The following is a 24,455-nucleotide window of genomic DNA, read 5'->3' as shown; positions in this document are numbered from 1 at the left end:
CAAAATTAGATTGTTCCGATATATATATAGTACATTTACTTAGGATTATGATTTATAGCTATGTATATAGTACATGTATTTAGGGTTAGAGTTTATCGCTATATATGGTATATACACTTAGGGTTAGGGTTTATAGGTTTATATAATATATACACTTAAAGCTATGGGTTATAATTTAATTGATTTTACATTTTATGAATAATAATGTCAATATATTTTTCATGTGTTATTATTGTATACTTTTAAATATATATATTAAATCACGAGCAATTCAAAATTAGATTGTTCCGATATATATAGTACATATACTTAGGATTATGATTTATAGCTATGTATATAGTACATGTATTTAGGGTTAGAGTTTATCGCTATATATAGTATATACACTTAGGGTTAGGGTTTATAGGTTTATATAATATATATACACTTAAAGCTATGGGTTATAATATATACACTTAGGGTTAGGGTTTATAAGTGTGTCAATTGTTACATTTTTTTTTTTCATGTTCAATGCGTAGGCAACCTCTGAACGGATGAAAAGGCTGCGGGAGCGGAATGACCTTCCCCATTGTGCGGGATCTAAAAGTTATGCCAGATTTAATCACGAGGAGGTATGAAAATATATGTGCTTATGTTTTTAATATTTGTTGGTAATTGTTTTTCTTTTTCTTGATACTATTTTTATCGCTATCTGTTTGTTATATATGTCAACTGCATGACGACAGACATGTACATCTGGCACGCCCCCCACTCGCGCCGCGTCGTTCGTGAAGACCCACACAAGGAAGGACGGCACATACGTGAACGACCGTACACGGGTCCTATGCGTATGCTACTAATTTAATTTACTAATATTTTTAAATTATGTGTGATATGTCATTATATAGTATATATGACTTTTTCATGTTGACGACGTAAAGGAGAGGATGACGCAGAGTTTATCCAGTGATCCAACTGCCACGCAAAGCGTCTCCGCAGACACGGTGCGTTGGGCACCGAACGACGCTTACGAACAGGCGGTTGGGAGGCCTGAGTATGCAGGGAGGGTTCGGCAGGTTGGGCCGAACGTCACACCTGTTCGAGGGACATGTTTCTCATATAGGCCTCGGTCACAGGGGGGACCATCTCTGTGACGACCCGTTTTTTTTTTTTTTTTTTTTGTATACAAACATAAAACGAGTCATCGCAGTGGCACGACTACGTGTCGCTCAGCCAACATATGGCACATGCCCCATAACATGTACCTGATAATCAGAGTATAACATACATCTATCTATGCAGCGGAAAACATAAATCTGAATAGCGGAAATTACAACTTATACATCTATCACAAGTTAATTACAACAAAGAGCCATTTAACATCTATCTGTTTGAGTCTTATTAACACTATAACAATAATGGCTTAACAAAGAATAAGTGACACAAACGTCACAAGCCATACCAAACCTATAAAATAGTGGACAACCCGTGGTCCGACAATTACAACTGTCGCGGCGAGCTTCAGTCATAATATCCCAAGCACACTGCTACCGACCCATCGACTATACCGAAGTACCTGCAGCCAAAGAAACATCATCTACACGGTTGTGGTGGTATCCACATCCGCATAGGTGAAATAGTGAGTTCACCGCCTTAGTATACCTCATACTAAGACCTCAGTGGTATAAGACTAACTGAGTTTTCACAAAGAACCAACCTCTATTTATTTTTAGTCGTGCGAGCACTATATTAGCCACCATTTACAAACAGCTAATGCAACAAACACCGACTATTTAGAAAACATTTAAAACATACTATATAGCTGTGAACATATGTAGAAGTTCCAATCTACCGCTTGGAAGATTCTACATATAGACTCCTCTATAATAATACTTTTCACCGGTCGCTTGGACATATGTGCACACGATCACTCCATCACAGATATCACGTATACACATAAGTCTTAAGCAAAGAACATGGCATCTTACTCTTCCGTACTAGGACAACATCCATCAACAAAACACTCGCAACACCATCTCTAATCGTATTTCAGCTTCGTGCCTTGACGCCAGTAGATCATGAGAGCACTAGAGCTAAACTCAATCATGCTAACACGTCTTTCCTGGAGAACAAGAATAGTCAACCTTCCTACTCATAGACATGTCATTACTCGCACCTGGGCAATCATGTATCCATGTACTTTCAAGTTCAATGTATGCTATTAACACATGTGACCATCCGATAAAAGTATACATAAGATCTTTTCCATGAAGACTCTTATGCATACCAATACGTCTAGTAAAACTACTCATAACATAAAAACATCACTCATTAAACAATGCTATACATGATATGCATGACTGGGTCTACTGGGGCTTCGGTCCCCCACGATGCTGATAACTGCTGTTTTACTGTGTATCCTGTTCCTTTACTGCTGTACTACTGTTGATGTATGCTCTATACTACATGCTCAATGTTCCGTGCTTGACCAGTATATATTTCACTACTGTGTCACGCTGAAATCATGCATTTGTTAAAACACATCCTCTCAAAACTAAACAAATCCAGCATTTTACCCAACACTTTGAAATCATTCAAAACTTAGTTTCTTTATCAAATCTACGCAGTTTCAACATGACATGTTCTCAAACAATTTGCATAATTTAAATCTCAACCGCAGAACTTAACACTTTAAATCTAGTCAATACTTTTCACTCTTGCACTATCTCTTAAACATCATTGATATAGTTTAAACATAATCGAAACTAATAAATCATCTCAAAGCATATACATTTCATCATATGGTTGGTTCAGTTTCATAAACAATATATATATTTTTATCAATCCAATACATATAAAAATATATATTTTCTCAGTGAGTGGAATACCCACCTTGGCTGCATTGGACTCCAACTCGAACACTCCTTGGACTCTAGTCACTTGGACTCTACATTGGAGAACCAATTAAAGTCTCCAATCCGAACATGATCCTGCAAACATTGGTAGCATTAGACTATGCTATTGAATCACATACTCTATGACATCCTAACTACCCGCGTACTCACACGTCACATCACTCGCTTCTAAAGCTAGCTAGGTATCCTAAACTGTTATTAGGCTAAGCATTGGTTATAGGTTCTTATTATATCTTGCTTATTAATTAGGAGATGTATTTACTATTTTATTTGCCTACATATTATTATTACATCACATTACCATTGTGAATCCATTAATGGTTTGTTGCTTATTTACTAAGTTCACATTATATATATTTAACATATATATATATATACCTTCAACATTTAAACCTAATCCGATAATACACTAAAACACTTAGTGTACATGGATAGATGGATTAGCTACTTAGTCACCCCATATTGGATTCATATTAATTTATGTGTTCCTATAAGCTTGTTAGATTATATTAGATTAGGTCGAGGCACATACATAGTTTTTCTATAAAATTACCTAAACACATACATTCGCAACTTTAGCTTCTATCCCTTGTTGGTCGTTTAACAAAGGACCTATATGCATTAACTTAAACTCTTCTCTAACAACTATCGTATCCAAGCAAAACACCCCCTTCAACATCACTATAGAAATCAAATGACTAAAAACACAAGCAATTAGCCCAACCGGTTTCCTTCCAAAGGATTCCTAACCAAACACTTATGCAATTAGCACCATCATAACATAAAATCCACAACCTTATCCAACATATCATCAAAATCCTCATTTACATATCAAGACCAATTCTCATCAACTTACATGAAGACTAGAATTGTATTACATAATCTAACATAATTCCTTAAGATAAATTGCCACTAAGAGCTAAAGCTTCATCAAGGGAACACAGCTTAACTAGAAATCAAACTCATCCATGAAATCCAACAACAAAGACACACCCTTCAAAGCTTCAACTCCCTTCCATAAGCATAATACTCAATTTACAATTCCCAAATCTAGATTTGAATTACCATCAAAATACCCTTCCATATCACCAAAAATTCCAAAACTTTCCCAATCCAAACAACTCAATCATTTAATGAAATTAAAGAACTAAAACTACCAAAATCTAAACCACATAATCCTCAACCCAATCGTCCATAGCCAACCAAAATCTCCCCACATCAAGCCATAAATTCTGATTTAGAATTACCATGGTAATGAACTTAACCATTCGACCATTTCCTTGTGACATTAACCGGAACCTATCCTCAACCAAGCTCCACCAACAAGACTCAATAAAACATCATCAAATCAGCCATTAAAAACAAATCCATAATTTCATCATTAAACCCAACAATTCCCATCATGAAACTAACACCCAAAAAATCACCTAAACCGATAATCCACAACAAAATAACACAACTAATTCACTGAGCCTTCAAACCCTCAAATCAGCCTTCATCCACAACAACAAACCACATTCAACAATTCAACACCAATAATCAGCCCAAATCAGTACCTAGCCAAACAGTACACACACACCACTCAACCGATCAAGAATCCAAAACACCCATCCAACTACAATAATTCCTCAAATCAAACATTGTGTACTGATCAAATAGCACAATATCCATAATTATACACTCAATCGGCCAACAGTAGAGAATCCCCAAAATCATAATCCAACCAAACCCTAATTTCACACTAATCCAATCAATCCACAAAATAAACCACACACACACGGCTCAGCCGGACACACACACTGGAAATCAAGAACCCTCAAAACAGAAAACATCAACTACCTAATCACGGCTCAGCCGATCCAACAACCAACAGGGTTTATAATAATCCAATTTACAATTTAAACTAAATCATAGGATTTTATACCTTGAGGATTTTCACAGAAAATCCATCAGAATTCGCTCACTGGTTTCGCCGAAAAAGTCGCCGGAAAACGCCATGGAGAACCGGGTCTCCACATGGGTTCAGCGGGTCACTGGGTTGCAGTCACGGGTTGTACCAGTTCACGGGTTCAAGCTTCTACAGGGATAGGCCGGAAAACACCCACTGGACCGCCGGAAATTCGCCGAAAAACTAGCCTTCAAGTCGTCGGGTTCTGGGTTGCTCGGGTCGTACGGGTTTGAGCTCACGGGTCGCGGGTCTGAGGGGTTCTGGGTTCGTGCCTCACGGGTCTTCGCCGGAAATCCATTGGAGCCGCTGGAAATCGCGCCGGACTTCACCACCGAAGGATCGGGTCACACGGGTTCTCCCGGATTCGTCGGGTTGCACACACGGGTCACGGGTTTCTGGCGGGTTTCCACGGAAATCTCTCGGGTCTCCCTCTCAATCTCTTATCTCTCACTCTCTCGCATCTCTCTCTCACTCGATTTCTCTCACTCTCTCTATTGCTGTCTCTGTGGGTCTGGCGAGAAGGACAACAGAAGAGAAAGAAGAAAGAAGAAGGAAGAAGAATTGGGTGGGAGGGGGGGGGGGGGGGTAACGTGTGTGGTTGAGAAGATAGGATAATGTTATCCTATCCCACCCAATCACAAACCAACATGTGGTAAGGGGTTATTGTCTTTTATTTTTAAAGCCCCACATTTTATTATTCACATCAGGACCCCACTAATTTAATGATCCTATCTTTTGACAATTAATGTTTGACCCTACATTTAATCTAACCATATTTCATCAAAACGATTAATTACTTATTATTTCCTAAATGCCCATTAGTAGCATTCTATTATTACAACTTCCATTATTTTATACTAGACTCATTTTTATTTCAATCATATAAGATTATCTGCTTATAACTTATTACTAGTCCCATCTTATTTAATAAATATCATTTATTAAATTTCAAATGCCTTATTTAATTTCTTAGTCTTCACAATCTCAGGGCACGTCTCGGGATTGGGCCGAACAGTCTCGGAAGATGGAAGAGATCCAAGCGGAGCTACAGACTGAGCGAGCGAGGAATGACCGGTTGGAGCAGCGCGTGCAACAGTTCGAAGGCATAGAGCAGCGCATGCGACACTTTGAGGTCTTCATGTCCTCCATGGGAGTATTAGCACCACGTCTTGGTAATCAGTCTTCACCTGCACACGTAGGTAGTACCTCGTCCGTTAGTAGTGCATCTGCAGGTATGATTTAGGACAAAATTAATTTCAATTTGTTTTCATTACCCCTTTAATTTTGCAAGTAATATTATATACTTTAATTGTCTATATTATTTGCAGGTAATTCGACAACGGTTGGTACGTTGTCGCCTGTTGGACGACAGCTGAGCCAGCACTCCACTGTCGCTACACCTTCGCCCGCTACACCATTCATTGCGCAGCAATCGCCGGTTGGCGAGAACACGCCTGGGACGGTACCTCGTGATTCGCAGGGACGCCCTTCAGATTTGTAGATATTTTGTGTCATTATTTTTTGTTTGTAAATATTTGTTCGTTAATGAATGTGTTATTAACTATTGGTTTGTGTAATATGATTTCGTGCTGTTTTTGGGTAAAATAAATATTGCGTTATTTGTGGTCGGAAATTACAAAACTTGAAAAATTAAAAAAAAAATTTAATTAACCCAAATAAATTTTATAAAACAATAACAAAATTATTTTTTTAAAAAAAAAATTCAAATTAAGTTTTTTATTTAATTAAAATTTTTATTCAATTTTTTAATTGTATTTTTAATTTAAATAAAAAACTGAATTTGGATTTTTTTTTAAAAAATAAAAAATAAAAATTGACACGTGTATTCCAATAAACGTGTCAAATTTTTTTGACACGAGTATTTGACACGTGTATTGGAATACACGTGTCAAATTTGACACGTGTATTCCAATACACGTGTCAAATTGTGCAGTTCGTGACATGCACATTTGACACGCGTATCACGCGTGTCAAAATGCACGTGTCTAACTGTTTGGCACGTGTACGACACTGTACACGTGTCAAACTGCACGTGTCAAAATGCATGCATTTTTGTAGTGGTTAGGCATTTATCACGCCAACCAGGGGGTGTGCCAAACACGTGGGTGGATGGATTGAGAATGAAAATGGTTGAGTCCCCTACTGGATGTAATGTTTTATGAACCCCGGAAACTTTATCTTCTCTTCTCTTCTCTTTTCTTTTTTCTTTTTCTTTTTTTTTTTTTAAAATGATTTTAGAGCATCTCCAATAATAATAGCTAAAATATTTAGTAAAAAAAGTGTAAATTTCTGTTTCACCTATTGCTTTTTCTATATACATTCCAACATATTCTTTATTATTCTCTATATTTTATTTAAATATTATTTTTTAGAGTTTTTTTATTGTTTTCTTTAAGAAAAAAAAAGAAGAAGAAGAAGAAGAAGAAGAAGAGAAAGAAAGAATCAATATTTTATTGATGTAGTATGCTATGGTGAAGAGCCATAAGTTGCTATTTACTATAGTACAAAAAGTATTTTAGCTAGTCTATTGGAGAAGAAAAATTGTTCATATTATTAGCTAAATATAACTAAAATAAGCCATTTTTTACTAGTCTGCTGGAGAGGCTCAGTAGATGATGCTAAAGTGTAACGGCCTCGTGAAATTAATCAATTGATGATTAATTTCATGGTTCGTCTCCTAGCCTCATATTTCGTCATGAATATAGCTCAGTGATCTCACACTCTCCGAAGAGAGCCTGTAGTGGAAGACTTTTCACTTTCATATAGAAATAGTTATTAATTAAAACCCACAATCATTGAACAACCAAAGTGAAACTAAATCATCATATATATATATATATATATATATATATTAAATTAGACTAATTAGTGGTTTATAATGCAATAATTTTTAATAGCAGGTTGCTCATCGTAGTATCATTTTGAAAAATAAATTTGATATTTTTTATTTAGGGCATTACAAAATGTTTTGGGTATACTATCAAATGTCCAGTGTACTATAGGACCAATGATGTTAGGGTTTTAATTGAACGTTCGCGTTGTATTGTCGAACGTTCGAGTTTAGGGTTTCATCGAACGTTCAAATCTCAATTCACATTCGTGGCTAGGGTTTCATCAATCGTTCGATTCTAACTTCCAACATTCGGTTCAATAGAAAAATCCTTTAAAAGGTCCAAGGCCTCACACTATACAAAATGGGAACCAACCCTAGCATCCTTAAGTCATAATTAGATCATACTTAACTCTAATTTATGATCGAAATTTTTAATAGCAGTTTTCTCGTCATAGTATTTAACTTTTGTTTGAAGAGCTCACTAGGAGTGCTCTAAGAGCATTTACACTTGGCTAGCCAAATGTTATTTTGTCTACCCAGGATACAAATTTGGATGAAAAATTACATGCACTCAACTAGCTACTTTAACAAAAAAATTGGTGAGATACTAGAACGCTCATTAAATTTGATGAGTATTGTACACTCACCAAGTATTAAAAAATAATAATAATAATAATAATAATAAATTATTCTATATGAAGGGCCTACTTATCGTTGGTACAATAAAAATTCTCAGTTCAAGGAAATTAGGACATTATTGGAGGGCTTACTTATAGACGAACCTATAATCGAATTTTTCATGAACGACTATCAGGCCACATCGTTCAAGGAAATTTGTGACTATTGGAGCGCCTACTTACCGATGGGTTTTTGATAAGTCACCCACCAAAGTTGCCAGAAGGCCCAACGGCCCATTACTGAATGGGCCTAAAAAGGTCGATGGTCCATAACTAAAGGAACTGGAATGTTCAATGACATGTAGTCCAGACAACCAGCAAGGATTCGAGTGCACTCTCGTCAATGTACAATGCCCAACACCCAATTCCCCCACTCTGCTAACTTGAGGAAGAAATCGCCACATCAATAACAAATTATTGACAAGAATTCCTAAAACCTCGAAAAGCAAGGCGAGGTGACGACCTATAAATGGATATAGGAGGGCCTTTTCTCAGGTGAACTCTCCAACCTCATTTTTCTCTCGCAGATCCTCTTCCCCATGAGCTGCGTGCGGTCACTATACTAAGACTATCATTGTCTCTCATCTTGATAAAAAAATCATTGAAAAAATATATTCAAATTAAATAAGTAAAATAAAAAGTGTTAAATAAGTAAAATAAAAAGTGTAATGTAATTACTTTGAAAAAATGGGCATATAATTTTATTTTATTTTTTTTTTAAAAAAAAATAACAGAAATGAAGACGACATTCCTATGAAATCCCATTCCTCTCTCCTAAATATATACCCATGGCCTGTCCCTGTTCTAAGCTTCTAAAGTTTCCAAGTGAATTGGGTTTTCTTTTCTTTTCTTTTCTTATCATCGATCACTGATATTGGCTTTAGATAAGAAGGAGAAGATTGTGCGAAAAGATATTGGAAGAGTGGAAATGATGGAGGGTGAAAGTTCAAAGACAAAGAGAGCAGCTTTTAATGATCATGGTTTCCTTGACACTCTGCTTTCTTGGTCCCTTGAAGACATTTACGATGAAAATCTTTACAAGAACCAGGTTTGATTGCTTTAATCCAACAGTCTCTTCCTCTTTTGGTTTAGTTTAGGAAAAATTTCTCTTATAAATCTTGATGTTTCACCACTTTTGTAATTAAGTACTTAAACTTTAAAAAATGTCAATTTAAGGTATCCAACTTTCAATTTTTTTTTTTTTAATTTCAACTCTCCGTTAGAATTTTTCATTAAACCCTATCAAAATTCTTAAAATACCCTTATTTTTTTAGGAAGAAAAAAAAAAAGAAAAAAATTGCAAGGATTTAGGTGTTGGTCAAAATTTAATGAAATTTGTAAAAATATTCATGCCTGAATCTTTGAAAAATTTTCTATTTTTTTTTTTTTAAAAAAATGAGTATTTTGAGAATTTTGAACACTTTTTAAAGTTTAAGTACTTAATTGTAAAAGTGATAAAAGATCATGGGTTACAAGTAAAGTTTTACCTTTAGTTTATTACAATCTATTATATATTGTATCATGAGATTTTATCACAAATTTTTGAATAATTTATAGCATCTAATACTCCATGAAACATTGAGATGCTAAAAAAAAAAAAAAATTGCAATATCCGCAATTGCATCCGCAAAATGTGTATCTCACTTTTATATATTCACATCCGTGTCATGTTTTTACTAGTCGCATCCGCATAGTTATTGTGGTTATTATCCACTATCGGCATATAGGTAATAGGCATTTAGGCCTTCTTGGGTCTCTACAAGGTCCAATTTTAAATGATTTTAAAATAATTTGGGCCGATTTTGGGTGTTTTAAACTTGTTTTAATTTTTTTTTTTATGCCCTAATATTTTGAAAATATATTAATTTTTGTAACGACCCGCTTTTTAATAAAAAGCGTAAGTGAAAATTTTGATTTTTTTCACGTATCGTTACGACATCAACAACGATGTCATCGAAATAAAAATTAACTGCGGAGTACATCTTTCTTTTACAATAATACATCAGAGCTTAATGAATAAACTCAATATATAAAATAATAACTATTTGATCTGATATAATAACATACATTTAAATAACAATAAGCGTACCACATGCGGTACGAACATTACGGAATCATTGTATATAAAATTTACAAACTAAAGGTCTCGTCCTTAATCAACCTAGCAGCTCCTATCTTCGTTCCTGCAAAACTCGCATGTGATTGTGGTTAACACCACAATCTCATGTTGTGGTCGAGTGAGTCAACGGTCCTCAACCACAGTGACACACTGATTTATATAACCATATGCGATGTATTCAAATGATGACAAATATATTCACATACACATGATCATTTTCACCTACAATTATGCTTATCCCTTTTCATTAACTATTCATATACTCAAAACTATATCTCTTGTCAATACATCATTAGCGCTATCTTCTTCGCTAATACTGGGCTTTACTTCCATATCTGTTTTTCTCTGTTTACCCTTCATCCTTTGGTTCATCCATCGGTCTTATCATTAGATTGATGCCTTGGTACATAAACCTCAGTCTTTTTATTAACAGATTCACATCACACCATCATATAATCATGCCAACAACAACATATACATAATTCCAACCAAAGCATGTTACACATGTTAAACGTTAAACATCAAATAGCATACAATCAAATAAAGCATAGATCACCAGTCATTAAAGACTAAACCACACGTATCATCCTCAGTGAGTAAGAAATACTCACAGTCCCCTTTTGTACAGTCTCTCAACTCTTAACTCATCATCTGCAACAAATATATGCACATACATAGGATATTAACATCATTCATAAATCCCAATTATATTCACATAAGTACAATTATCGTTTTTCTTTTAGAAGATCATTCATATTTATCATTATGAGTTTAAGAAACTCAATATGATAAACATGCTTTTAATTTTAAAGACACTCAACCTAGTAAATATGCTTTACATTTCTTATTTTAATTTCCAAAAAACATAGCCCTTTAACCTTTCGGTCAATACCTAAAATTACAGCATTTCTTATCTAAGGATCTACATAACCGAACCCACAAAAATGAACCTTAACATTAAACCATAAAATCCTCCCCAAGCTTTCGACCAACATGAACACCTGGTCCAAAAATATGGCTACACTATCACATTACACACACACAGTTGGTATACCCGTACAGTGAACATCACAGAGACAAATACTCAAATACCCAATCAAGGCCAACAACACCTCATGGCTAACATCATAAATTTGGTCTCAATACCCAACCCAAGGTCATTATACTTAACACATACCAATCTAAAATAATTCTAGCTTCCAAAATCATCACAAACCAACATCAACATAAAACACTGCTCAAAACTCTACCACTCCTAATCAAAACATCGCAATACAATTCAAACATCATCAAAGACCCACTGTCAACTTCCACCAAAAATAGGGAATTCCTTAAACCTCCAAATACACGGTTCTACCCAAAATTCATCAACAACCTACAAGAAACTAGATTATCAAAACAGGGGTATCAAAATCCAAGACTACAAAAATCACCAAATCAGTAAACAGCCCACACACACCCTCACTGCCAACACTTAACCGACTACCTCAACCGTCCAAATCCTCCACCAACAGGGAACACATCACACACATAATCAAGACCAAACCCAAATCAGTACACAAAATCAACCGGCCAAATAGTAGAGAAACCCCAAACAAAATCATGAAACCCTAATTTCAAAAATCTATAAATTAATCCACAAAATTATAGGATTTATACCTTGGGGATTTTCCTCAATAAATCTGCTGGAAAACGCCATTGGCAGTCGCCAGAAAACCGCCGGAAAACACCCATAAAACCGGGTCTTCTTCCGGGTTCAGCGGGTCACAGGTTCGGGTTCTAGGTCACGGGGCTTCGGGGTTCGGCTGGGTTGCACACACGGGTCACGGGCTCACCAGAAACAGCTACCGGGACTGCCGGACGTGGAGGATCAGACCTCCGAAAGGGTCGGGTCACACAGGTTCTCCCGAATTCATCGGGTTTGGCTCACGGGTCGCGGGTCCAAGCTCCTGGGTTCGTCGGGTCTCGCGTCCTAGGCACCACCGGAGTAGATCCACCGGTAGCATCGGCCGAAAATCGAGTCGCCGGCGTTCCCTGGGTTCCGGGCTCGCCGGTTCACTCGCTCCCGATCTCTGACTCTCCCTCTCTCTCTGTCTCATCTCGTCTCTCTCTCTCACTCCGAGTCTCTCGGTCTCCCTCTGAAACTCTCTCTCCGATCTCTCCTCAGTCTCTCGGCACCTCTCTCTGTGGGTCGTTCGGGCATGCGAAGAAGAAGACCGAAGAAAGAAGAAGAAAAGAGAAGGAAGAAGGAAAAGGAAGAAGGAGAAGGATCCGTGCGTGAGGGAGAAAGAGGGAGGAAAAGAAAATGATAAGGGACATGTGGCACCTTGTGAGTGGTTGGGGGAAATAGTGAAATCCACTCCAGCCAATTGGGTAAAGCCACGTGGCAGGGATAGGATTCTCTTTATTAATAAAAACTTCAACTTCCATTAATTACATCAGGACCCCCACCATATAATATTTCTATCATTTAAGAATTAATATCAAACCCTAACATTTAATATAACTATATTATACCCGTACAATTAATTATTTATTACCCAATGACTCATTAGTATTTTATTATTCAAATTATATTACTTTCTCTTAAATCCATTTTATTCCAGTCATAGCATTTTATCTACTTAGGATTTATTATTAGTCCCATCAATTTAATAAAATATAAATTATAAAATGCTAAACTCCCTATTTATTTTCTTGGTCCTTACATCCTCCCCTCCTTATAAAAATTTCGTCCTCGAAATTTGCAAACACCTCTTATGATTTCACATGCTTACTTGAAGCCACTGTAATAGTCCTCAAAGTTAACTGTACTAGGTATTCAATCTTTAACCTATATGGTTAACATCTAATTTTCACCATCCACATTGTTTCCATTTCTCTGCTTCAACGTAAAAGTCTGCTCTTATTATAGACCTCGTCTACTTTGTTCGTCCGTGTTAGCAGTACCTGATCAGATCATTGTACCTCTGAATACCTCAAGTAAGATACTGGAATTTAACCTTATCTTTTATTGTTAAAATTCCATCTTATGTTATTGAAATTTCAGCTTCCAATTCTAGGAGAGAAACTAATTCAAGGTCCAACGTCTTCAATTAAAATACGTCCTTCGTCATTCTTAGGAGTCGGAACTTCCTTCCATTAGGAAATCTTTTAACATAAGTCTAAGTCTAACCACTCATATCCTCAAGTAGAAGGTAGTCATTAATTCCTTAGACCTCAGACATATAGATCATATTATGGGAGATCACACTAAGCATCAAAATATAGATCAAGATATAGTTTACCTCAATTATCCTCAAATCTAGCTTAGTGGAAGACTAAAATAAACTCCTCGAGTAAATTCCTAGTCTATAGAATTCCCCAATGTTCAAATAAGTAGCTATCTCCTCAAATCAATTAGATTGATCTCTTATAGCCCAGAAATTGGTTCCAATTGTAACTTGTATTACATCAAAAGCATAATCATAATTACCCCTTTAAGATCATGGCATCACCAACTGGGGTGTAAAGCTTAAATCCATCTTACAAATAACCCTTACTTGAAAAGATCTTGTTTCTCTTATCCACCGAAAAGGGTGTAAGAAAATAATGTCTCTAAACTTTATCTTTGCATTCCATTACAAAGTTTTACCTCAAACATGGTTCAGCTAGAAATCAGACTTTCATTGAATTAGTCATCTCTAAAATCAACATGGTATTAATATCAAATATCAAAACCAGCCACCATGTTCTTGTAACCTGATTTAGGAACAACTTTCTTGATCTATCATGTAGCATTTCTCACTTTCTTAAAATTCAACTAGGCATCGATATAAATGGTATATCATAACCTATTCTCCATAACTATCTATCGTGTCTCCAAATGAACTTAACACACTTTAATCAATAAACTTGATTTTTCTCCAAGTGACCTCAAAGACAGATTTTAATTTCACACATTGTTTTCCAACAATGAACATTCAAAAGGTTATCAATATCCTCACATCATATCTTTCTAATCCAATATCAAATAGTTACATAAAAAATATAAACATATCATCAAAATTCCAATCTTTGGCTGACATCATGATATCAGTATTTAATCATTTAAGAACCTCAAATTCAGCCAATACAAAATCATTAGCAAACCTCAATTGACACTTGTTAATTCATCATATCAAATTATCTAAGATGATATCATAGGATCCTCAATTATTTGGCAAAATCTAAAACTACCATAATCATTATAACTCAATCGCCGAAGCAGCTTAGATTCATCATCAAGGCTAAGCATTTAGATCAAATAAATCTTAAACATTTTATGCCACTGAATCAATCTATACATCGATACAAAGTTCTAAGATATAATCATTTCCTGCAGTGATCAGTTATTTGTTTGCCAAATTTATATCTCCAGATTTTTCTTGGCAATTCTATTGCTTATATAACTTCAAAGCTTCAACAGTCAAATCATTCCCTTGAGTATCATATATCATCATTCTTTCTAAATCATAGCAATATGAATCCCAACAATTTATCAATTAAAGGACTCTAACTTCTCCAAAGTTTATCAGATGCATAAGGAAATAATATCTCCAAGTGTTATCAAATTACTTAATCAATTCTCATCCTTATAGATTCTTGAATACACATATCTATTCTATTCTTAATATCTACAAAAATTATAGATCTTTCACTTGAGAGTCATTCATACACAAATTAAATGTGCTTATTTATAATCTCAGATAACGCTATGACATTTAGACTGTTAAACCTATTGAAAAGTGTTTATTCAACTATTGACAAACACAACGCTAAGCACATAATCTAAAATAGAGTCACGTGCTAAGCGTACATACACATGCATAGCACACATTCTCCCAAAAGTTTTTCATAAATGAATTCTTATTGTTTCAAAACCTCTTTTGAAAACATATAATAGTACATGAATGGGTATTATTTCCCATCCCGGAACATGAGTTTGACTCCCTCATATTCATTGGATTGTTTTACACAAATGAGTAGCCTCATCCGGGAACCAAAGTTTTACTCCTTATATTCAATAGGAGAAATAAGAGTTTAACTCCCCCTTATTTAATGGATTGTTACACGAATGAGTATCCTCATCCTGGAACAAAAGTTTTACTCCTTCTATTCAATAGGAGAAATAAGAGTTTAACTCCCCCTTATTTAATGGATTATTACACGAATGAGTATCCTCATCCTGGAACAAAAGTTTTACTCCTTCTATTCAATAGGAGAAATAAGAGTTTAACTCCCCCTTATTTAATGGATTATTACACGAATGAGTATCCTCATCCTGGAACAAAAGTTTTACTCCTTCTATTCAATAGGAGTGTCTCCGTTGCTATTAGACAAACAAAACAAACATATGTCTATAATATACATATATCATTTTCACAAAGCTTTTGTTTTAACAACATTTTCACTGCTTCCAAACACCATTTCATCGCATCTAAATATCATTTTACAAACAAAAGTGACAATGTTAAAAGATATACTCAATATACTTAAAACATTTTCTTGGGTCCAAAACTGAAATAGATTCTATTGCAAACCCCTTTTTAGCATGCAATCATGCAAATATATATATATATATATATATATATCCAACCTGCCAATCAAGTCTATGAGCTACTAACTAGAAGTCATATCAATATGTTATCTATCACACAAATGATATTGATAGGTTAAATAACATGAATAGCAAGAGGCATATATGTAAAGATTATACCACGCATATATGATCATATTTAGCAAAGTAGCACCTAAGCATCAAAGTCATATTATGCATACATCATTATATTTACCACAAAAACATATCATCATTAATATTAGACAATGCAAGCATAGATGGCTTTATTTAAGAAATCATATTTGTAGACAATAGTTACTAATCTCATCAACCATACTATTTCACACAAAAGCTTTTATAAAAAGTTATTTATTTTACCTATAGCTCTTGTGCTACCTCTAGACTTCTAGGGTCATTTCTATCAGTCTTTAGAGCAAACTGCTCTACCACTGAATTGTAATTTACTTAGGTCACCTTACGACACTAAAGGTTCACTGGGTCTCAGGACTAACTGCTCTGATACCATAATGTAACGACCCGCTTTTTAATAAAAAGCGTAAGTGAAAATTTTGATTTTTTTTACGTATCGTTACGACATCAACAACGATGTCATCGAAATAAAAATTAACAGCGGAGTACATCTTTCTTTTACAATAATACATCAGAGCTTAATGAATAAACTCAATATATAAAATAATAACTATTTGATCTGATATAATAACATACATTTAAATAACAATAAGCGTACCACATGCGGTACGAACATTACGGAATCATTGTATATAAAATTTACAAACTAAAGGTCTCGTCCTTAATCAACCTAGCAGCTCCTATCTTCGTTCCTGCAAAACTCGCATGTGATTGTGGTTAACACCACAATCTCATGCTGTGGTCGAGTGAGTCAACGGTCCTCAACCACAGTGACACACTGATTTATATAACCATATACGATGCATTCAAATGATGACAAATATATTCACAAACACATGATCATTTTCACCTACAATTATGCTTATCCCTTTTCATTAACTATTCACATACTCAAAACTATATCTCTTGTCAATACATCATTAGCGCTATCTTCTTCGCTACTACTGGACTTTACTTCCATATCTGTTTTTCTCTGTTTACCCTTCATCCTTTGGTTCATCCATCGGTCTTATCATTAGATTGATGCCTTGGTACATAAACCTCAGTCTTTTTATTAACAGATTCACATCACACCATCATATAATCATGCCAACAACAACATATACATAATTCCAACCAAAGCATGTTACACATGTTAAACGTTAAACATCAAATAGCATACAATCAAATAAAGCATAGATCACCAGTCATTAAAGACTAAACCACACGTATCATCCTCAGTGAGTAAGAAATACTCACAGTCCCCTTTTGTACAGTCTCTCAACTCTTAACTCATCATCTGCAACAAATATATGCACATACATAGGATATTAACATCATTCATAAATCCCAATTATATTCACATAAGTACAATTATCGTTTTTCTTTTAGAAGATCATTCATATTTATCATTATGAGTTTAAGAAACTCAATATGATAAACATGCTTTTAATTTTAAAGACACTCAACCTAGTAAATATGCTTTACATTTCTTATTTTAATTTCCAAAAAACATAGCCCTTTAACCTTTCGGTCAATACCTAAAATTACAGCATTTCTTATCTAAGGATCTACATAACCGAACCCACAAAAATGAACCTTAACATTAAACCATAAAATCCTCCCCAAGCTTTCGACCAACATGAACACCTGGTCCAAAAATATGGCTACACTATCACATTACACACACACAGTTGGTATACCCGTACAGTGAACATCACAGAGACAAATACTCAAATACCCAATCAAGGCCAACAACACCTCATGGCTAACATCATAAATTTGGTCTCAATACCCAACCCAAGGTCATTATACTTAACACATACCAATCTAAAATAATTCTAGCTTCCAAAATCATCACAAACCAACATCAACATAAAACACTGCTCAAAACTCTACCACTCCTAATCAAAACATCGCAATACAATTCAAACATCACCAAAGACCCACTGTCAACTTCCACCAAAAATAGGGAATTCCTTAAACCTCCAAATACACGGTTCTACCCAAAATTCATCAACAACCTACAAGAAACTAGATTATCAAAACAGGGGTATCAAAATCCAAGACTACAAAAATCACCAAATCAGTAAACAGCCCACACACACCCTCACTGCCAACACTTAACCGACTACCTCAACCGTCCAAATCCTCCACCAACAGGGAACACATCACACACATAATCAAGACCAAACCCAAATCAGTACACAAAATCAACCGGCCAAAGAGTAGAGAAACCCCAAACAAAATCATGAAACCCTAATTTCAAAAATCTATAAATTAATCCACAAAATTATAGGATTTATACCTTGGGGATTTTCCTCAATAAATCTGCCGGAAAACGCCACTGGCAGTCGCCAGAAAACCGTCGGAAAACACCTATAAAACCGGGTCTTCTTCCGGGTTCAGCGGGTCATAGGTTCGGGTTCTAGGTCACGGGGCTTCGGGGTTCGGCTGGGTTGCACACACGGGTCACGGGCTCACCAGAAACAGCTACCGGGACTGCCGGACGTGGAGGATCAGACCTCCGGAAGGGTCGGGTCACACAGGTTCTCCCGAATTCATCGGGTTTGGCTCACGGGTCGCGGGTCCAAGCTCCTGGGTTCGTCGGGTCTCGCGTCCTAGGCACCACCGGAGTAGATCCACCGGTAGCATCGGCCGAAAATCGAGTCGCCCGCGTTCCCTGGGTTCCGGGCTCGCCGGTTCACTCTCTCCCGATCTCTGACTCTCCCCCTCTCTCTGTCTCATCTCGTCTCTCTCTCTCTCTCACTCCGAGTCTCTCGGTCTCCCTCTGAAACTCTCTCTCCGATCTCTCCTCAGTCTCTCGGCACCTCTCTCTGTGGGTCGTTCGGGCATGCGAAGAAGAAGACCGAAGAAAGAAGAAGAAAAGAGAAGGAAGAAGGAAAAGGAAGAAGGAGAAGGATCCGTGCGTGAGGGAGGAAGAGGGAGGAAAAGAAAATGATAAGGGACACGTGGCACCTTGTGAGTGGTTGGGGGAAATAGTGAAATCCACTCCAGCCAATTGGGTAAAGCCACGTGACAGGGATAGATTCTCTTTATTAATAAAAACTTCAACTTCCATTAATTACATCAGGACCCCCACCATATAATATTTCTATCATTTAAAAATTAATATCAAACCCTAACATTTAATATAACTATATTATACCCGTACAATTAATTATTTATTACCCAATGACTCATTAGTATTTTATTATTCAAATTATATTACTTTCTCTTAAATCCATTTTATTCCAATCATAGCATTTTATCTACTTAGGATTTATTATTAGTCCCATCAATTTAATAAAATATAAATTATAAAATGCTAAACTCCCTATTTATTTTCTTGGTCCTTACAATTTTACATTACTTTTGTCTTTTTGTCAAGTGTTACAAAAGAATTCAACATAGCCAACCAAACTAATGTAAACATAACATATACTTAATCCAAAACGACATAATTTTGGTATTAAAATGGTTATTCGAACATGTCTGGACAGGTGGGCTAGATAAGGACATTCTAATAGTCACTTGTCCAAATTATACCAGTTCAAATAGGTCTCGGCTGCTGCTCAAACACTTATCTATAGAGAAAGCTCCTGTGACGACCCCTTTTTTTTTTTTTTTTTATACAAAACATTCACATAATCATTAATTCCTTAAAATATAAACGGATCTTCACAGTGGCACGACGATATGTCGCAAAGCCAACATGTGTACATACTCCATAATATGTACCTAGCAAATCAGAGTATAACATCTATCAACTATGCAGCGGAAAACATAACCTAATAGCGGAAATCACATCTTATACATCTATCACAAATAATTACAACAAAGAGCCATTAAATAACTATATGATTAAATCTTTCCTTGAATTAAATACAAAACATAAATGGCTTAACAAAGATCATGTGGCACAAGCGTCACAAGCCATAATCAAAATACCTAAAGGAATAGACATTCCGCGGTCTAACACATTACAACCGTCGCGTTGAGCTTCAGTCATAATATTCTCAGTATACTTCTACAACACCATATACTACGACCGGAATACCTGCAGCCAAAGAAACATCATCTATACGGTTGTGGGGGTTTGCCACATCCGTATAGGTGGAATTATGAGCCCACCGCCTTAGCATACATAAATACACTAAGACCTCAGAGGTATACTATTCACTAAGTTTTCGCAAAGAACCAACTTTTCTTTTTCTAGTCATGCGTACACTATAACAGCCACCAATTTTATAAACTTTTGTTTGAAATACCCCATAGCTGATATAGCAAACACCGACTAATAGAAAACATTTAAACATACTAGGCATCTAAAATTATACGTAGAAGATTTGTTATAGGAAACAATGACATTTAAATCATGCAACCATCCGATAGAAATATACATAAGTTCTTTTCCATTGAGACTCTTATGCATACTAATACGTTTAGCAAAACTATTCATAGTATAAAAACATCACACTCATGAAAACAATGCTATACATGCTCATGTAAGTTTCTGTTGTATTCCTATGGGGCGTTGGTCCCCCCAATACTAGTTCATGCGTATGTTCCTAAGGGGCGTAAATCTCCCAATACTAGTTCATGTGTACATTCGTATGGGGCGTAAATCCCCCTGGGGCGTCGGTCCCCCCATAGTTCATGCGTGTGTTCGTATGGGGCGTATGTCCCCCCCACTAGTTCATACGTAAGGGGCGTATATCCCCCACTAGTTCATGCGTTTGGGGCGTAGATCCCCCTGGGGCGTATGTCCCCCTTCTAGTTCATGCGTTTGGGGCGTAGATCCCCCTGGGGCGTATGTCCCCCTTCTAGTTCATGCCTATGGGGCATAGATCCCCCTAATAGTTTGTTTATGCGTTCATGTTTCATGCTCAATGCTCATGCTTAAATACTATACATTTAATTTCATAATCATGTCTTTAACACCTACTTTCTTTATAAAACATAAACAGTCCAACATATCATATTCATACTTCAAAACATCATCATAATTTCAATGTACTAAAAAATACTCAAATCATCCAAAACAGATCATAATCAACATACAGTTGGTTCAGGTTTGTAAAACAATATATTTTACAATTCATCATATAAGAAAATAATACTTCTCAGTGAGTAGAATACTCACATTGGCTGCATTGGACTCATGACTCGAACTCTACATTAGAGGACCCATTTAAGTCTCCAATCCGGACACTATCCTGCAAACATTGGTATCGTTAGGCTACGCTATTGAACTCTACACTTTTTGACACATAGACTACCCGCGTGCTCACACGCCGCATTTCCCGCGTCTAAATCTAGTTAAGTATCATAAACTATTATTAGGTTATCATTTAGGTTTAGGTTCCCATTTTATTTCGCTTATTATCTTTAAAACATATTTACTATTTTACTTGCCTACTAATTATCATTAAGTCACATTATCATTGTTAATCCCTTTATTTTATAGTTTTTTGTTTATTTACCAAGTTAGCATTATATATATATTTAAGTCACATACATGTACATGCATATGTATACATATATACATTTACACATACAACACTTAAACCTAGCCCATTAATACACTAAAATACTTGGTGTACATAGATAGATAAATTGGATACCAAGTTATCTTATTATCATTATTAGATGTTAAGCTTATGGTTTGTTTATCCACATAAGCCTAATTCAATAATACACTTAAGTACTTTTAATATACATGAATAAGTGCATTAGTTATTTAATTACTATCCATATGAATAGTTTAGATTATAAAACCTTAATCTTGTTTAACATATTAATTGTTAGATTAGGTTAAAATCACGTATTGCAATATATTTATTTATTAAAGCTTGAGACATATACATAAACATCAAAGCTAAGGATTATACTTTGGGCTTAATTTGCTATTAGTCTATCACTCTTATGGACCATGTTATGTCTATTCCACTATCCAAACTATTACCTATGTTTGTTCGATATCATTCTTGCATTTATTTTATATTTAGTTATTCACTTACTATATATCTTAATTATATTAGACTAAAGTCCTACGGTCTATTTACTTATTTATCATTATTACCCATTATCTTGATCTTAATTCAACCCTTGTACATATACGGATTCATATCTCTCCATTTACACAAAAGGGATCTAAACCCATTAACTTCAACATCAAACTAGCCAATAGACTCCCTTAAAATGATCATGAATATATAGCAAAAGAACCGAAAAATTCAATTCTAAAACCGCATTCTTCTCACTTAAGCATCTCTAACTAGCCAAGCTAACTAAGAAAACATCATTTACAACGACACTTCCTTACACGGCCAGCCAAGGGATAACAATTCGAAGCCCATCAACAACCAATTAGCAAACTACATTCCGAACTCTAAATAAACTCTCAAATTTCTAGATATCAATAAATCTATTATGAAGCCAATCTCCCAATAAAACAACTCAAGGGTCAATAACTCTTATAAGGCAATCTAACCGTTAAAATCTATATTCATAGAGAAGTTAATACCAACATGTTACAAATCCAACACTTTAACGACATCCAACAATCTAGTACCTACATCCTAAATCACTTCCAATCAACCCATCAAAAATAGTCCAAATCAGCCCATCAACAACTCTATGGAAATCAAAGAACCATAAATATGAACACTTAACTCAATTGGTTTCAAACTCCAAAGAACTAATCTAAAATTCCAACCACAAACCAAAATCATCTACTAGATTTCATCCCTAAAGCTGAATCCAATCTAACCATCATTCAACAATTCATAATAAAACATTAACAACATACTAACATAACCAAAAATCACAAATATCATATGATCATTCACCTAAAATCAAACTTCTAATATATCCACAACAAAATACGAATCCAGAATTTCTAACCACTAAAATACACCAATCCATCAACCACCAAAAGTTCCATAACAAAGCACCAATCAATGCTCGGTAAAGTTTAACATGAAATCCAAACTTCCAATTTTCAGATTCAGCCCTAGAACTTCAAATCCAATAACCATGAATCATCCAACACCTACCCATAAAATTCACCCTTAACCGATAGTTACAAAAATTCTAGAAGAAATACCCATTTGCTCATGCCTAGAGAAATCCTCCAAAATTATCCACACAAGGAGACCCATTCGGTTTCTCCATGGAAACCTAACCAAAAGCTCATCAATCAAAACCCTAAACAACTCAATTTCTATTTTTGTTGTATAACCCTAAAATTATAAACACAAACAATAACCCATAAAAATCCTAAGGCTTCAATTTATAAATCCAACCCCAAAGAAAGACCCATTCGGCCAATAGAAATCCCTCAAATATCAAACCCAAAATACTTAGAATAATCTGAGAATTTGCTTGAAAATTACCTATTAAAACAGAGCTCAAAAACCACCGGAAGTTCATCGGATTTCGCACCTCCAATCCGCCGGAATTCGAACCATTAGCTTTGCCGGCGCCGACCATCGTTGAACAGCCGCCGGCCGGACCTCCAGAGGTACCGGGTCCTACTCGGGTCTCTCCTCTCATCTCAGCCTCTCACTTTCTCTCCCGGGCTGGTGTGCAGAAAAATCAAGAAGAAATGGGGAGAAGAGAGAAAGAAAGGAAGAAGAAATAAAATGAAAGGTAGAAGGAGGCTGGTGGGTGCGTGAGAAAGGAGAAGAAAAGAGAAAGAAAAAGGAAAAATGAAATGAAGAAGAAGAAAGTGGCGTGAGTGAGTGTGTGGCTAAAAATTGAGGGAGAGAAGATATCTTATCTTCTCTCATCCAACCACAAGCCAACACGTGGCAGTGGGTGGGATTTTTAATATTTTAAATGCCCATACTTTCTATAAATTATGGTAGCACCCCACAACAAATCAATTCTTTCATTTGTTAATTGGTATTTAACCCTTACATTTAATCTAATTGCATTCTACTAATGTAATTAAATAATTCTTCCACTATGCTCATTATTATTATTACAATTATTATTTCCTAAATACTTATTAGTAGTATTTTATTATTCTAATTTTTCATTACTTTATCTTAAACTCATTTTATTTCTATAATATAAATACTGTCACTTAAAATCTAACTATTGGTCACATCTAATTAATTAATATAATTTATTAATTTGTTAAGTCACCTATTTATTTTCTTGGCCTTCACAGCTCCCAAGATTTTGAATTATACTAAATGGTTAATGAAAACATCTATTTGTTTTCCCATCATCAAAAAGAGATCT

The 24,455-nt window shown here is 35.4% G+C and overlaps 2 long non-coding RNA genes across 3 annotated transcripts; both read right to left on the bottom strand.

The window, feature by feature from the left end:
- Positions 1-1,276: 1,276 nt before the first annotated feature.
- On the bottom strand, positions 1,277-23,939 carry LOC133879403 (uncharacterized). 2 transcript variants are annotated; one of them, XR_009902067.1, is made up of 5 exons: positions 23,600-23,939; positions 21,346-21,418; positions 18,508-20,280; positions 2,872-2,969; positions 1,277-1,576 (listed from the first exon to the last, which is right to left on the bottom strand). It is a non-coding gene; the product is annotated as an uncharacterized LOC133879403 (long non-coding RNA). The 2 variants fall into 2 exon arrangements; XR_009902068.1 differs by lacking the exons at positions 18,508-20,280; positions 21,346-21,418.
- On the bottom strand, positions 16,760-18,500 carry LOC133879404 (uncharacterized). Its single transcript, XR_009902069.1, has 2 exons — positions 17,405-18,500; positions 16,760-16,956 (listed from the first exon to the last, which is right to left on the bottom strand). It is a non-coding gene; the product is annotated as an uncharacterized LOC133879404 (long non-coding RNA).
- Positions 23,940-24,455: the final 516 nt, after the last annotated feature.

This window comes from Alnus glutinosa, chromosome 10 (assembly GCF_958979055.1).
Source record: "Alnus glutinosa chromosome 10, dhAlnGlut1.1, whole genome shotgun sequence".
NCBI lineage: Eukaryota > Viridiplantae > Streptophyta > Magnoliopsida > Fagales > Betulaceae > Alnus > Alnus glutinosa.
The sequence above is the reverse complement of the archived record's forward strand: the minus strand, read 5'-3'. Positions and strand labels throughout refer to the sequence as shown.